The following is a 15443-nucleotide window of genomic DNA, read 5'->3' as shown; positions in this document are numbered from 1 at the left end:
ACACCTCTACTCGTCTAATAAGGCAAACGCATCAAAGAAACAATGAGGCTCATAAAGCAGAGTTTTAAGGAAAATGATCGCCCTAAAGAACCTACTTGGCACGGATGAAGTTTTTGTTAGAGCAATAATTAGGGTTTAAGCAAGATGCTTAAAGCATTACACCCAAGGTATCTAGTTTGGAATACCAAGTTTGTTGCCTCCAGCCCCTATATATGGAGATACACTAGGGTTAAGAGAGGTTAATGGGCTCCAGCCCAAATGGGCCCGCTACACCTAGTCCATTACCTATTGGGCTTATATTAGAACATACATGGGTTATATTATATATACCCAACAATCTCCTCATATGTTCTACATATAGCACAATCCAATAGATAGATAATGTGATGTCCAAACAAAATTATTGAAGCACCCATATCACCATATCAATAAAGATTTGTAATCCAATTGAAAACAAAATACTTTAAAGAATAACCAAAAGTTTTAGAAATAATCCAAACTCAAACATAAGCAGTTTCATATGTAAGTGAACTATTTAATCAACGGAAAAGAAAATAATAGTTCCCACTGCGCTATAAGGATTCACTCATCAAGTAAGTCATCCTCATCAAGATCCAAATTGAGGCAATCTCCTCCATTTTCGCCAATTCCTGTAAATTATCAAATATGAATTTCATTAAAAAATGAATCCAATCATTTGTGTATTTTGCTAAAAGTATCTAGTTCTACCAGAAGAACTTAGTACAATTTCATAATGGCTGAAAAAACAAATATTAATATCAATAAGCATCAATGTCAAGTTTCAATCAAGAACAAGACCTAAATAGTTTCTTTTACAAAGAACCATTCCATGTTTCATTTGGAATGTTACAGGCATCATATCCAAATTGAGTTAAGCTGTATCATCAAGTTTGGAATGACACAACCTTTCCCAAGAAGGACATGTCATCAAATGTGGAATGACATAAAGATAACTGTAAACATCATTGAAACATATCAAGTGCTTATCTTGGCCAAGATAGGGAGATTCGAAAAAATTCAAAATAATAGGAATGTAGGTTAAGACACGTCTACACAGTCTTTAACCCCATCTCCCCCGCAGTTTTGAATATTCGATCTTTGTTCAGTCCCTTCGTAAGAGCATCGGCCATATTATCCTTCGATCTCACATCAACCAAAGTGATAATACCTTGTTCTAGAAGATAATTCAGCGTGGCATGTTTCAGCCTGACATGTCTCCTCTTACCATTAAAGAGTGAGTTTTTCACAATCGTAATTGTAGCTTGATTATCACAGAACAAACTTAAAGAGTTAATCTTTAAATGGGTCAATGGAATGCCAAGGATCAGATCTCTTATCCACTCTGCTTCATCTCCTGTAGAGGCTAAAGCATAAAGTTCCGATTCCATAGATGACAGAGCAATACAAGTCTGTCTCTTTGACTTCCATGCAACAGCGGCTCCACCCAGTGTAAAAACATAACCACTGGTAGATTTACTGTCTCCTAATTCTGAGCCCCATGATGCATCAGAATACCCTTCCAGGATAGGAGGATGGCCAGTATAACATAGAGCATATCCTTGAGTACCCTTAAGGTATCTCATCAGCCTCATAAGGGCATCCCAATGCTCATGGCCAGGATTACTAGTGAAACGACTCAGCATGCCAACTGTAAAGGCTATGTCTGGTCTAGTGCAACTCATAGCATACATGAGACTACCAATCAGTTTAGAATAATCTAACTGATTCACACTGTCTCCTTCATTAGAGATCAGCTTCTTGGTATAATCAAATGGTGTCTCAATCGGTTTACACTCACTGTATCCCCATGTAGAAAGTAGTTTTTCAATATAATGGGCTTGGCTAAGAGTAATCCCTTGCCTTTCAAAACTTACTTTCATACCAAGAATGGTGTCAACCACACCAAGATCTTTCATGTCGAATTCTTGAGCCAAAGTGGTTTTCACGTCACTCACTGCAGAGAGATCGGAACCAAGAATCAACATATCGTCTACATACAAACAAATAATCGCAACCTTATTCGACACAGAACGATAGTAAAGGCATTTATCTGAGTAACTGGTCTGAAAACCAAAGCTCTTTACTACCTTGTCAAATTTTTGATGCCACAATTTAGGTGCTTGTTTAAGACCATGCAAGGATTTGTGTAACTTACAAACTCTGTTCTCGAAACCTTCCATGACAAACCCTTCAGGTTGGTTCATGTAGATTTCCTCTGTGAGGTCTCCATTAAGGAAAGCCGTTTTTACATCCATTTGATGCACATCATACTTCTCAATAGAAGCCAAAGCAAGAAGAATTCTTATCGTTGCCAAATGACAGACCGGTGAGTAAACATCAAAGTAGTCTATCCCACTGACTTGAGTATAGCCCTTAGCTACTAAACGTGCTTTATACCGAGCTATGGATCCGTCAGGATTAAGTTTCTTCTTCAAAATCCACTTACAGCCCACAGCCTTAGCCCCTTTTAGCAAATCGACTAGCTGCCAAGTTTGATTTTGTAGCAGAGAGCTCATTTCATCATCAATGGCTTCTGCCCACAACAAAGAGTCCCTAGATCTCATCGCTTCCTTATAGGTTGATGGATCATTCTCTATATGGTAGGTCACAAAGTCCTCACCAAAGTTCTTGGGTACTCTATCTCTTGTAGAAACTCTTAAAGGTTCTGATGTAGAAATCAGTGTAGGACAGGTGTCAGAAGTATTCTGTTCAAACTCTACATGCGATTCTGTAACCATCTCAGTATCGCCAGGTAGGTTCAAACCATGATCTCTGAGGAATTTATTCTTAAAGAATACTGCATCTCTAGATTCTATAACCAAATTGGTAGATAGATCCAAAAACCGATCAGCAGCACTATCTTCTGCACCACCTAGATAAACACAAGTGTTGGTTCTAGGTCCTACCTTAGGTCTCCTAGGGTCTTGTATCCGCACATAAGCAATACAACCCCAAGTCTTAAGAGTGTCATATCTACAAGGATGGTTATGCCATAACTCATAAGAAGTAGAGGGCAACTTAGAGTGTGGTACTCTATTCAGGATGTGATTTGCAGTTAAAGCTGCTTCTCCCCAATAGCTAGTAGGCATGCCAGCTGTCAATAACATAGAGTTTAACATTTCAGTTAACGTCCGGTTCTTACGTTCAGCTATGCCATTAGATTGAGGTGAGTAAGGAGCAGTAGTTTCAAGTATTATGCCCTGAGAGGCACAGAATTCCTTGAACTCTGTCAAAGTGTATTCTCCTCCTCTATCACTCCTAAATCGCTTAATTTTCAAGTTCAATTGATTTTCAACACGATTCTTGAAAATTTTAAATTTATCAAAAGCTTCATCTTTCGATTTTAGGAGATAAATATGACAATATCGAGAAAAATCATCTATAAAAGTGATTAAATACTTCCGACCACCTCTAGTAGTGAAACTTTTAAAGTCACAGAGGTCAGAATGTATTAATTCAAGAAGTTGTGTGCTCCTAGAAACCGAACGAAAAGGTTTTCTAGTGATCTTGGTTTGGGCACACACTTCACATTTGTCAAATCTAATCGATGTATCTAAAGGTATATTATAAGTTTTAGCAAGTTTGACCATTTTCCTATAGTTCACATGTCCCAATCTAGTGTGTAACAACTTAGGATCAATCAAAGTGGAACTAACCTGACTAACGGTTTCATTTGCTAAACTCAGTCTATACATACCATCGATTAAGAAAGCACAGCCAAAATAATAAGAGTTAACAGTTAAAGTTACTCTACCACCCAAAAAGGAAGAACACATGCCAGCATTGTCCAAGAGACTAATAGAAATTAAATTCTTTTGAATAGCAGGAACTACTTTAACATTTTTTAAAGTTAGTATTTTACCTGAAGAAAGGACCAGGTTTGCAGTTCCAGTGTGAGTCACTGTTGCCTCAGCTCCACTAGCCACTGTAACGGTCTCTTTCACGCCAACAGCATCCGTAAGTAGTTTCTTCGAGTTGCAAACATGGCAGGTGGCTCCTGTATCTAACCACCAGTCTGAAGAAGTACTGGCCTTACCATTTGCCTAACATGGCAATAAAGCTCTTAGGCGCAGCACTGCCCACCATCATATGAGCTTCCTTTTGTGGTGTGTCAGATTTAGCCTTCTTAGGTTGTTTACACTCTGCAGCAAAATGACCCCATTTCCCACAGTTGTAGCACTTGCCCTTCTTTTTCTGAAAGATAGTCTTTTTGGCCTCCAACTTGGGAGGGTCACTTTTAGGTGACTTGGATTTCCGAGGAAATTTCTTGGGATATATTACCGCGTTAGCAGCTGATTGTTGCTGTCTAACCATCTCCAAGTTATTCATAGCCCGATTCTCATCTTCGATTCGAATGAATCGTTTGAGATCATCCAGTCCCACTTGCACCTTTTTCCGATACATTTCGGTTTTAAAAGAATGCCATGCAGATGGTAATTTATATATAATTGCACCCACAAGAAACGAATCACAGACAACTATTTTTTCATTATGCAACTTAGATCTCAAATTCTCTAGATCATTCACTTGAGGAGTGATTTCTTTGTCCTCTTGAAACTTGAAATCCATGAATTTGTCCACAAGATGGGTCTTGGACAATTCCTCCTCCTTCTTGAATTGAGCATCTAAGTTGTCCCATATTGCTTTAGCAGTGTTAAATTTACTATAGGTTTCTGCAAGACGATCTGAAAGACAATTCAACAAGTAGTCTTTGCAGAAATCCTCATCTCTAAGCCATTGAGATTCATCAACTTCTTCATCCGTCTCAGCAAATGTACTCAAAACGGTGTAAAAACAATTCATATATTTTTAGACCGAATTGAGTCTTTCGCTTCCAAGAGTTAAACTCAGACCCACCAAAGGATTGAAGTTTGACCATCTCAAAAGGCATATAATTCTTTTCCATTGTATTTTTAGAGGAAAATAAAAAAAATTTGGAAAGAGTGCACCTGGATGGGAGATGCAGAACCAAATCCAAGAAAGCAGAGAACTAATTCCAAGTTGAGCTCCAAGAACCAAATCAAAGCCGAGTCCAAGAGCCGATTCAAACCGACTGCAAGATTAGCCAATGGACCCGAAACGATTACCAAAGTAATCAGCCCCAAATGAGGGTTACGCTCTAAACTACCACCAAAGTGAGCTATCAATGGGCTTTCCTCCAAGGGGGTTTCTACGATGGGATTTAGCCACAAAAATTTGATTCGGCAATGGACGTTTTCCAAAAATTGGAATCGGCAATCACGCCCAAAAATTGCACCGACCAATACTCTGTCACTATCAGAAAATAGGAACAAGTGGGTTTCGGCCAACAAAATCTCCTCCCAAAAGAAGTCTCGGCTCTCTGTTTTTAATAACAAGAGACGGTAGGGACGGTGGGTTTGCTTGGGAGGAAAGAGACAAAACTTTATTTGGAGGGAGAGAGAGGATAATACCCTGTCGTGAGAACCACCCAACCCAAAATCAGCAAGTCCTTTATATTCATGGATGCTAAACAAAAACGATTGCTTGTTGGGCGAGAGAGTGACAGACGGCACTTTACTGTTGAAGAAATCCCAACGATTGCTTAAACTCGTTGCCACCAAAGAATTCCAACAATTGGATTAAACAACCACGAGCGGCAGAAACGTCTTCTTTTGTGGGCGTATGAGTTGAGGAAGAGCAAAATCAGCCATCACGATGGGACGATTCAGAAATTAGGGTTTTCCTAATGCTTTAAGATTGTTAGAGCAATAATTAGGGTTTAAGCAAGATGCTTAAAGCATTACACCCAAGGTATCTAGTTTGGAATACCAAGTTTGTTGCCTCCAGCCCCTATATATAGAGATACACTAGGGTTAAGAGAGGTTAATGGGCTCCAGCCCAAATGGGCCCGCTACACCTGGTCCATTACCTATTGGGCTTATATTAGAACATACATGGGTTATATTATATATACCCAACAGTTTTCAATCCCAACTCTGTCATATTTTGGAGGCAGTTCTGCTTCCCAGTAGATATTAGACTTCTCATTTCCCATTGCTGAATGCAGTCCGAAACAAAATTGAATTAGCTTGGTGTTCATAACATAACACTAGCTGATTGGCATGAATTAATACATCAATAACAACAGTAAATAAATAACAACAAGAAAACAAAAGAGTTAAACAGGTCCTGATTTGTGTTAACCGAAATTGTGGTCAAGTTTTTTCTTGCTATGTTTATATAGAACACTCATTCTTCCCTCATTTAAATTGTTGTTTGTGAAGTTGAGCTGTCCATGTAAATTAGGACCAAGATTATTCTTTTTGTCAAAAAGTTCGGGATCTATTATAATGTACAACATGGGGATAAATGATTCTTAAAGAAGGCAATAAAAATACACAAAAGAAAACCATCCATGTGGGGAAAGAATGGCTGTATGATTATTAAATAAGGTGGGTTTGATTTAAGTACGAAAATGACATCAACATTTAGTTTTTCTTTCAAACAGTTAAAGGGCAAATGACTCGAGCCTCCCCCATGAAATAGAATCTTTCCACCTTTAAAAACCATGCAATTTTGGCTAGACTTCTCATATGCAAGGTAAGTGTGAAGTATATTTACATTGCATAGTTCATCTTTGGTCTTTGGCGACATAATCCAAATCTGCAACAAGGAAGCATTAGAGTATCAGAAACAGAGCATGAAGTATTAGTTCAGAAACAGAGCATGCATACTGGGCATCTATAGATGAGAAGTCGACATAAATCAAAGGAACTTTTCTCAACTACAATCTCTAGTTTAAGCATGGGCAATCTGACCTTGTAGGCTACGTCTCGGGGGATGAAGCAATTGTAGTGCGTTTGGTATATAAAATTTCTATCTAAACAGGACCATTCTCATCATTCACGATGGACAGAAGCTCTGATGTATGATGTAGACTCCTCTGAAGCATCCTACAAGTATACCGTAATATTGTTCGAGAGATGAATAGTATTATTCTTGAAGAAATGGTTCTCAGAAGGATGATACAATCATCAGCTCTGCTTTTCAAGCTCCCAACATGGATTCTAATTGTCTGTACAAAGTCCATCTCCGCCTCTTAAGAGAGAGTACTTTTATCCTTGTCCTTTTTTTTTTGAATGGGAATAATTTTTTAACATTATACATGCATGGCCTCTGTGAATAAATGGTAAACTATAGGTGTTACCAAAAGTAATTCCTACCGAAAAGATTCAGGATGAATGTGTAAAGAACACCCAATTGGCATAGCAATGTGTTAGTGTTACAAATGGCACATGGCAGGATTCTTCAAAACCGAATTTACAAGCACATCTAGTAGTGCGCGAGGCTCCCGCCATTGCGGGGTCTGGGGAGGGCTAGATGTACGCAGCCTTACCCCTACTTTGCAGAGAGGCTGTTTCCGTGACTCAAACCCGTGACCAACAGGTCACAATGGAGTGCAAGCACACCTAGAATATATAGAAAAATTGTCTCAGCTCTACATCGTAAACAAAGAATAGACATAGCATATCAATCTGCAGTTAGCAACAAAAAAGGATCAAAATCTCTATTGTTCCGGAATTTCAAAAGTCCAAAAACCATTTGATGTTTCTAAAGAGGAATGCATATACAAAGGAAGTTAATCTTCGACTCTACAACGACAAAGTGCAAAATTGAGTTACAGAAATCAAAATTGTTACTCTATGATTTATGATTATTGTTCTTTTATTGATAGAGGTAAGTCACCAAAATTTTACAACCCAAGAAATTGCAATCACAGCAAAATAGTCTATGGATCAAGAAATTGTATTTCTCAGAGGCCCAATATCCTTAGCCTCCGACCTCATGCCTAGAAGATAGTGTCAATAGAACATAGAAAAGCAAAGGAATATATATATATATATATATATATATATATATATATATATATATATATATATATTTCAACCTCTCTTGTTTGTCTTTTTTAGTTTTCCTAAAAGGAGCTGTATTTCCCATAATTGAAATGGTAGCATAGGAGCAGAACTGGTAATTTCAAAAATATATAGGTAATCGCGCATGAAGCAATCATCACAATGTGCCAAGAGTAAAAACATTAAGACAAAACCACATCCCATTGTATTTTAGACTATATCCTCATTTAATTACATTGCTTACTTTCATCGCATTGCATACACCGAAGATAAAAGCTGAAATTCACGAAGTTGTATCCTCAACACCCTTGAAATCCACGAATTGACCCAATCCATAAAAATATTAAATGCATACAGAATACATAAGCTGGAAAACAAGCATAGAGTCACTGAGAACCAGTCATTTCCACACACCCATTAACACAAATTTCAGGAATTCATAACAACTTGAGGCATACTAAACTCAAGTATCGTTTCACATCACAAAAATTACATTGATCCCGTGAAAATGAAAAGGCTAAATCAAAGCCAATCACTTAGACACATACCCATCAGTGCACAAAGGCCATGACCCCATACAAAATTTATAGTATCTTCCATCGGATAAAAGTCCAATTTGAGTCAAAAAAGCAAATGGTTATCTTCAACACCCGCGAAAATTAAATTCAAGAGGTGTCACCTGGCCTCATCGCTCTTGGAGCAAGCATTACTTCATGAAAAAGGATTGACAAGAGCTTTTATAAAGAGATTTTATTTTGATAGAACTCATAAAAGAATCCAGCTTCAATGATAAACAACCAACCAATATATAACCTTAGTTCAAGTCAATGAATGTAAAAATTTCAGAGAAAAAACCATATACCTGCTGGGCCTTTTATGGATAGGATAGACACTAAAATCCAACCAATTGGATGATTCTAAGTCTACTTTTGTGGTCCTTAAATAGACAGTTAAAAAGTAAAAAAAGGGAGGGGGAGCAATGAACTATTTTCTTTACAAAAAATTCAACAAATCAAAAGATTAAGATAGTTTAATAGGAAAGACTTTTGTTCCATGGCTTATCCTTATTATAAACAAAGCCTAACAAATACATGGTTTTAATCATTGAACAAACGGCCCTCAATTTTAGTAAGTCTACTTTTGTGGTCCTTAAATAGACAGTTAAAAAGTTAAAAAGAAAAAGAAAAAAGGAACAACGATCTATAATCTTTGAAAAAATTTCAACAAATCGAAAGGTTAAGATACTTTAATGGGAAAGAAATTTGGTCCACGGCCCATTCTTATCATAACAAAGCCTAGCAAATATATGGTTTTAATCATTGAACAAATGGCTTTTGATTCTAGTTAAGCTTCCATGTACTTGGACCTTGTTTGCATTGTAGGAAAAATCATTTCTCGAGGAAAAAATTTTCCTAGGTTTTTTTTTTTTTGTTTTTTTTTTTTTTTGCATAATTTAGAGGCAAATTTTAAATTTTAGGGAAGACATTATAAATTAAAGGGCCCTGCAAATAAAACTTGAACCTTGTTCGAACTACTTTTTCTTATTTTCTAATCAATGGAAAAACATGAAAGTTTGGGGAAAAAATTATGTTGCCTGTTACAGAAATTTCTTGCAATCCAAACATGGCCTAAATTCTTATTTGCTACCATTTGTTTCTTTATCTTCCTTACACATGCTCTATTATCAGAACATATTACTCTATTCGAAGATATTGTCACATGAATAAGATGGCAAGAAAATAAAATCTAAAATTCAATTTCAAACAATTCAAATACTAAATTTGGAGCGGAAAAACTATGTAACATTGCAAGTTTTGAAATGGATTTATCCTACTGTTACGTACCAATGCCTCTATGACTGCAATAGGTTGTAAAGCTTATTCAACTTTCTCTTTTCGGCCAGCAAAGTTGAAAGAAATCTCATAACCATCAGTGGATAAGGTTTCACAAATGGTATAAAATCTTCAATTGCCAAAGTAAAACCCGATATTTTGAGTAACACAGCAGCTACTTCAATTGCCACAGTAAACCTTGCTCTATATAAGTATATATAGCATCCTGAGTATTACATAGAAATAAAAACCTAATTAAAAAGTGAGAACTGCCATTACTTTTGAAACGAAATAATGGGAATTCACAATTCTTGGACCATAAACGGAACAGAGAGAATAATTATCAGGGCGGGTTTAATTATCGAGATGAAAAACACATGTCATGTATGGTATATTAGATTGTCTAATGCAAAGAAGTGGGACAGAATACCAAGTTTACTACTGTTTTTTATGCACACAGAAGCATTGCAGGCAAATCGAAATTTAGTTTCATGATGAAATGTTATCAGCACTATTGTATCAATCTATAGAGGGTTAGGATCAACCCTCTACATTCATATTGGAGGGTTAGGATCGACCTATGGAAATGATTTTTGGGGCACAACCAATTTAGGCTGTGGCCCATCTAATGGACGTTTGACAAGACAGCCTATGACCCCAAAAGAGAAACGGGGAAAGATAGAGATGCAGAGAAGCATGAAAACAAACCCAGAAAAGAAAAAAGAGGAAAATGTTAAAAAAAAAAAAATACTGGACAGCGGGAAAAATACCCAGAGAATTTAAAAAAAAAAACAAAAAAACAATAGGAAGATGGTGTTAAAAAATTACCCAAAAAAATAATGAGAAATCCATCCGTGCTAATCAGAACTTCCTTGGGCATCGACCTAAAGAGAATGGCATGAGGTTTCTCATGCCTAAACAGTATCAATAGGATGATTCTATACATGAGGCTTGTCTGCCCATCAACCATCTTGCACATGTATATCGGCAAAGGATGGCTATTAAAAAATGGTGCAAAAAATGAAAGAAAAAAAAACAGAAACTGAAAGAGAGATGATGTAAAAAGAAGAAGGAAACTGAATAAATGGGAAATGCTAAATTAACGCAGTGCTTCAAAAAGATTCTAAATAATGGGGATGGCAAATTGTTGAAAATCGAATTAATTTTTTCTGGGCTTTTGGGAGGATAAAACAAACAACAGGGGTGGAAATACTGGAAGAGTGGTGGATAATTATTAGCATGCCCCCAAAACCCACAAATGCAGTGAGGTAATAAAAACAACAGAAACTACACCTCGGAAACTTGACTAAGCATGCTTTCTAGGTGCTCTTATGCAAAGATGTGCAGATACAAAAAGGAAAGAAACCCCAAAAGTTTCCCTTGAAAATCTTGATAAGAGATGCTTTCCGCTTGCTTATATGAAAAGGAATCCAGTGAGCTCTTAAAACATTTAGAAATTGCAAAGGTTGTGGTAAAAAACGTTGATTAAACATTTATTCCATTTACTAGCATACAATGGACTGCAATGAGCTATGAAAAATAGAGAAACCACAGAAATTGCACCAAAAGATCTTCATTAAAGATGGTTTTCAAGTGCTCATTTCATCCCAATAAAACTAAGTTGAATTAAAAAGACAAGCTCAACATTTAAAACAAGGTTTTGTCGTGGTAAATGGCCTTTTCCAAACCACACCAATGAGAGCAATCCCCACAATCAATGAAACCAAAAAAGGAAAAAAGAATGAAGTTACTCTAAAGTTATTGCAAGCAAATAACCTGTAGTAAGTTATTAAAAAGAAGAGAAGAAACATAAATCATACCCCCAAAGTTCAATTAAAGATGCTTTCCACGTGCTTTATGCAAAGGACTACAATAACCTATTTACGGACATTTAAACAACTTAAACTCCAGCTTGGGTTTTCACCTCAAGATTTTGTTAGTTTTAACAACTTAAACCTGAAAATGACTTGTAATTCTATGTTGTGCATTCCAAGTCAATTACTTCATAAAACCCATATGAAAGATAAAATATATTATTTTTGTTTCCTCATCTTTGAGGGTTGCCAACATTTAAACGGAACTTACAACCTTTTGTTAGAGTAGTGTAGATTTTCTCAAGTCACTGATCTTGATTCTGATTTCTCCCAATAAGGAAAAATATAAAACTAAGGACTGCATGAATGGAAATTCTCATAGCAGTGGTTTTGGCACAAATGAAGATGTAGGAGTGAAAGCATCAATTGGAATCAAAATACACGAGAAAACTTGAGCAATTCATAGGAGAACATATGAGAATCCCTTAAACAGATGTATGCATTAAAAGTAATGTGGGTTGGGCAAAATCCAATTTTCCAACAAGATAAAATAGCAGATGTTTTGTTGTGTGGACTAAAGCAACGGATTGCTAATCCGCTATACGAGTTGTTCGTACCGAGGGTTAGCTAGAATGGATCTTTCATATGCACTTATGATACCCAAGTGATTTGTGGTAATGTTCTTGAACAAATCTTAACAATGAGGGTTGGGCCTGCAGCTCAATGGTTGAGGCTTTGTATCTCAACCTTGGGGTCGCAGCTTACCTAACAAAAAAATTCTTAACAATGAGCACTCAAGTATGGCAATTGGTAAGGAAGTCAAGCTGAGTAAAAGATGAAAAAAACTTTCTAAACGAAGGAATATAGTGAGAAGAAAAGTTGAAGAGAAATGGGTACTTCATTTATAGCACATAAACAATACATATGGCATTACAACCACGGTAATAAAAGGCGAAACAATATTCAAGGTGCTGAAATTGTCCAAACTAAAGGTGTAAAATGCCCTATCCTTCAAAACCTAGTGTTCTAGGCTTCATTGAAGAGAGGAAAGGTAAAGAACTACAACATCCCAAATTTTTTTTTGAGCTGGTATGCAACTGTATGCATCATATGTAAAACACAGCAAATTTAGAGAAGTTTAACAGTAAAAATCATTTCAGAGTACTAACGGAACATGGTTCTTGAAAAAATAAAGCCTGTACATGACTAAATTCACTTCTAATTCCATATGCTTCTTCCTTCGTCGTATAAAGTGGCCCAGACACATGGAGTTTGATGAGGTCAGTTTTTCTACCACTGACATTAGTAGAGTTTGAGAGAAGAGAAAAAAGCATCAACAGATTGCTCATACTAAGGATATGAGTCATCCTCTGTAATGACATTTTAACATATGTATTTCTGCATCATTTTTAAAGGAGTTCAAATGGGAAAAGACCCTGAAGTGGATCGTTGGGGATAAATTTATGATTTTATAAGAAAGAGGCTGCAGTCAGAAACTTTTTCCAGAATATATACAGCAATATATGTATCTACTGGTTGTGTGGTCTTCCATCCAACTCGAGGGAATTTAAACCTTGTCCGAGTTCAATTTTATGTTTTCTGCTCTTTTAGTATTTCTTCTTTCAAATTGCAAGGCATTGGAAGCAGGCGTAAAGCTACGAAAGTAACCATAGCTCATGAAGCACCCAATAATTCCTATTATCCACCACCGAAGCAGATTGGACAAAGTAATTCCACATAACAACTGACCAATATTTTTTCCAAGTGAAATTTATTGGTCTGCTGTTTAAACACGAAATTTAAACAGCACCGATAACTGAAGAAATACTTTCTAAAACAATAAATAACTGAAGAAATAGTATGATCTACACAATGTCGCTATGACTATGCTTTAGAGTAAAATAAATGGATTAAAAGAACTCTATAGCATTAATGAAAGAATATTGAGAAATTTTATATCAAGCAAATTATGCCATACACAATTAATGAAAACACCACTAAAATGATCTTATTTAACTCCAACTTAAGAGGTGTAGGATCTTGATAGAAACTGGGCATGGGTCATCTAGTAAAAGAAGCTTGTTTTTTGAATAAGAGATGCAGAGCAAATCAAAAACCCTTATAGACGAATATATAGAACAATAACAATACACTCTTGCTAAAAAGTGATACTCACCATTTTCACAACCAAAAAACCAACATGTTAAATTAAGAGAAAGCAGTAGAACCAATGTTGGGACAAAAGATAAAAAACTGAAATTGTTTCACCATTTCCCACAAAAACAAAGCCATTATCCAGAATTATTGATGCAAACGAAAAGATTAATCAATGCAGTATCTCATTGTGCATTTTCTAAATAAAATAATTAGAAAAAAAAAACTATAGATAGGCTACCTTGCTTATCTATAATTGTCCATATCAGTTCTGGTAGCAGGAAGAAAGAAGAGAACAGGGGTAGGGAATTATGGCAAAAGTTGGTTGACGAACTTTCAGTGGTTTAGCTTTTAGAATAGTAAGGATTGGAAACAAAACACTAAACCCAACAAAGCCTAACATTAATTGCAACGGAAATGATATTTCCACCCCCTTTTGTTTGCGTAGTGCCACCGACAGTACTACACAACTCTACAGCTTACTATTAAATCAGCGACCATTACTATCATTTGAAGTCAAATAATTGAGTAGCAACTCCTAAGTGCTAACTTGGCCGAGTTCTCATCCGAGTCCAAGGTTTTAACGCTGCTACTAAGTGCTAACTACTACTAGAGTGCTGGTACTAGTAATTACTACTATAAACATTTCTGTTGTGATTACTACGACACCTGATACTATACTGCGACAGTACCTATTTCTGCATCTACTTCATCTACTTACTGCTCTCATTTCCTATTTTTGTTGGCATTACTATAGTGGGATTTCAAATAAATGGGCTTCATCTTTTAAGCTTCTCATTACCTGCAGAATCAGAATCAGAACCACAACAACAACTACAACTATTGCACCTCTGTCTGCATCTACACATAGTTACTTAATGTTACATGGTTGGTACAATTAGAACAACAACTACTACTACATCTATGTCTGCATCCAGTTATATTAAGTATACTTAATACTACATAATTACTAGTTACTACTATCACAGTATCACTCGTTAACTACATCAACAACTACATAAGGTCTCCTACAACTGCTACTTGCTGCTGCAACTGCCATCACTGCTCTTAGTTGCTAATATTATACTCAGCTCAACTCAACTCAACAAAGCCTTTATCCCAAACTCGTTGGGTCGGTTAAAATGAATCCTTTAGAAAAATTTCATGAAGAAGGTGAAAGGAATCTACTCGGCTCTAAGCCGACCTTACCCAAGATCCATGATTTCTAAGCCCAACCCAGGTTATTTTTTGGTCGGGGTTGGTAATACCCGACACAAGTTACAACCTGAAAAGGTAGTCATGAATACACTAGAGTAGGTGGCCGTAGGGGTGCAGCTTGAGTCTGGTCGGGCTTTTGCTAAAAATTGAATTGAAATCAACCCAAACTGACCCGATTTTAAGGTAAAAGCTCAACCTGAATTCCCAAAAATCAACCCAAGCCGCACCTCTGGGTAGTGGGGGACCAAAGGGCGCGACCAGGGATTAGCCTTATATAGAAATCACATTAATCTAGCGATCATGATTTTCGAATCGGATAATTGATGTTGATCGAATGGTCCACATTCATTGCTTTTCTTTATCCATCCATCTAAAGGTTGAAGAACTGAACTATTCATATGGTAAAGGCATGCCCGGAATCCTCAAGGATTTCCCAAGCAAAAAAATGCACTTTTTAGTAGCTTTATGGTGTTCGGTTACACGTACTTTCTAAGCCAAATTTCTAAAAAAAAAAGGAGGAATTTGACTAG

The 15443-nt window shown here is 36.5% G+C and overlaps 1 long non-coding RNA gene across 1 annotated transcript in view; it reads right to left on the bottom strand.

Annotated features, from left to right (window-relative positions):
• Positions 1-14045, bottom strand: part of LOC143883553 (uncharacterized) — a 28371-nt gene extending 14326 nt beyond the window's left edge. The window contains exons 1-5 of the long non-coding RNA XR_013252421.1: positions 13937-14045; positions 12159-12306; positions 9740-9953; positions 6801-6935; positions 6604-6645 (exon numbers count right to left, since the gene is read on the bottom strand). This is a non-coding gene — a long non-coding RNA (uncharacterized LOC143883553). The remainder of the gene's footprint in view (positions 1-6603; positions 6646-6800; positions 6936-9739; positions 9954-12158; positions 12307-13936) is intronic.
• Between the last annotated feature and the right edge of the window lie 1398 nt (positions 14046-15443).

This window comes from Tasmannia lanceolata, unplaced genomic scaffold (assembly GCF_043159265.1).
Source record: "Tasmannia lanceolata isolate RefF3 unplaced genomic scaffold, GAP_Taslan_0.1 ptg000008l, whole genome shotgun sequence".
NCBI lineage: Eukaryota > Viridiplantae > Streptophyta > Magnoliopsida > Canellales > Winteraceae > Tasmannia > Tasmannia lanceolata.
Note: the sequence above shows the minus strand (reverse complement) of the source record. Positions and strands in the feature narration are given on the sequence as shown.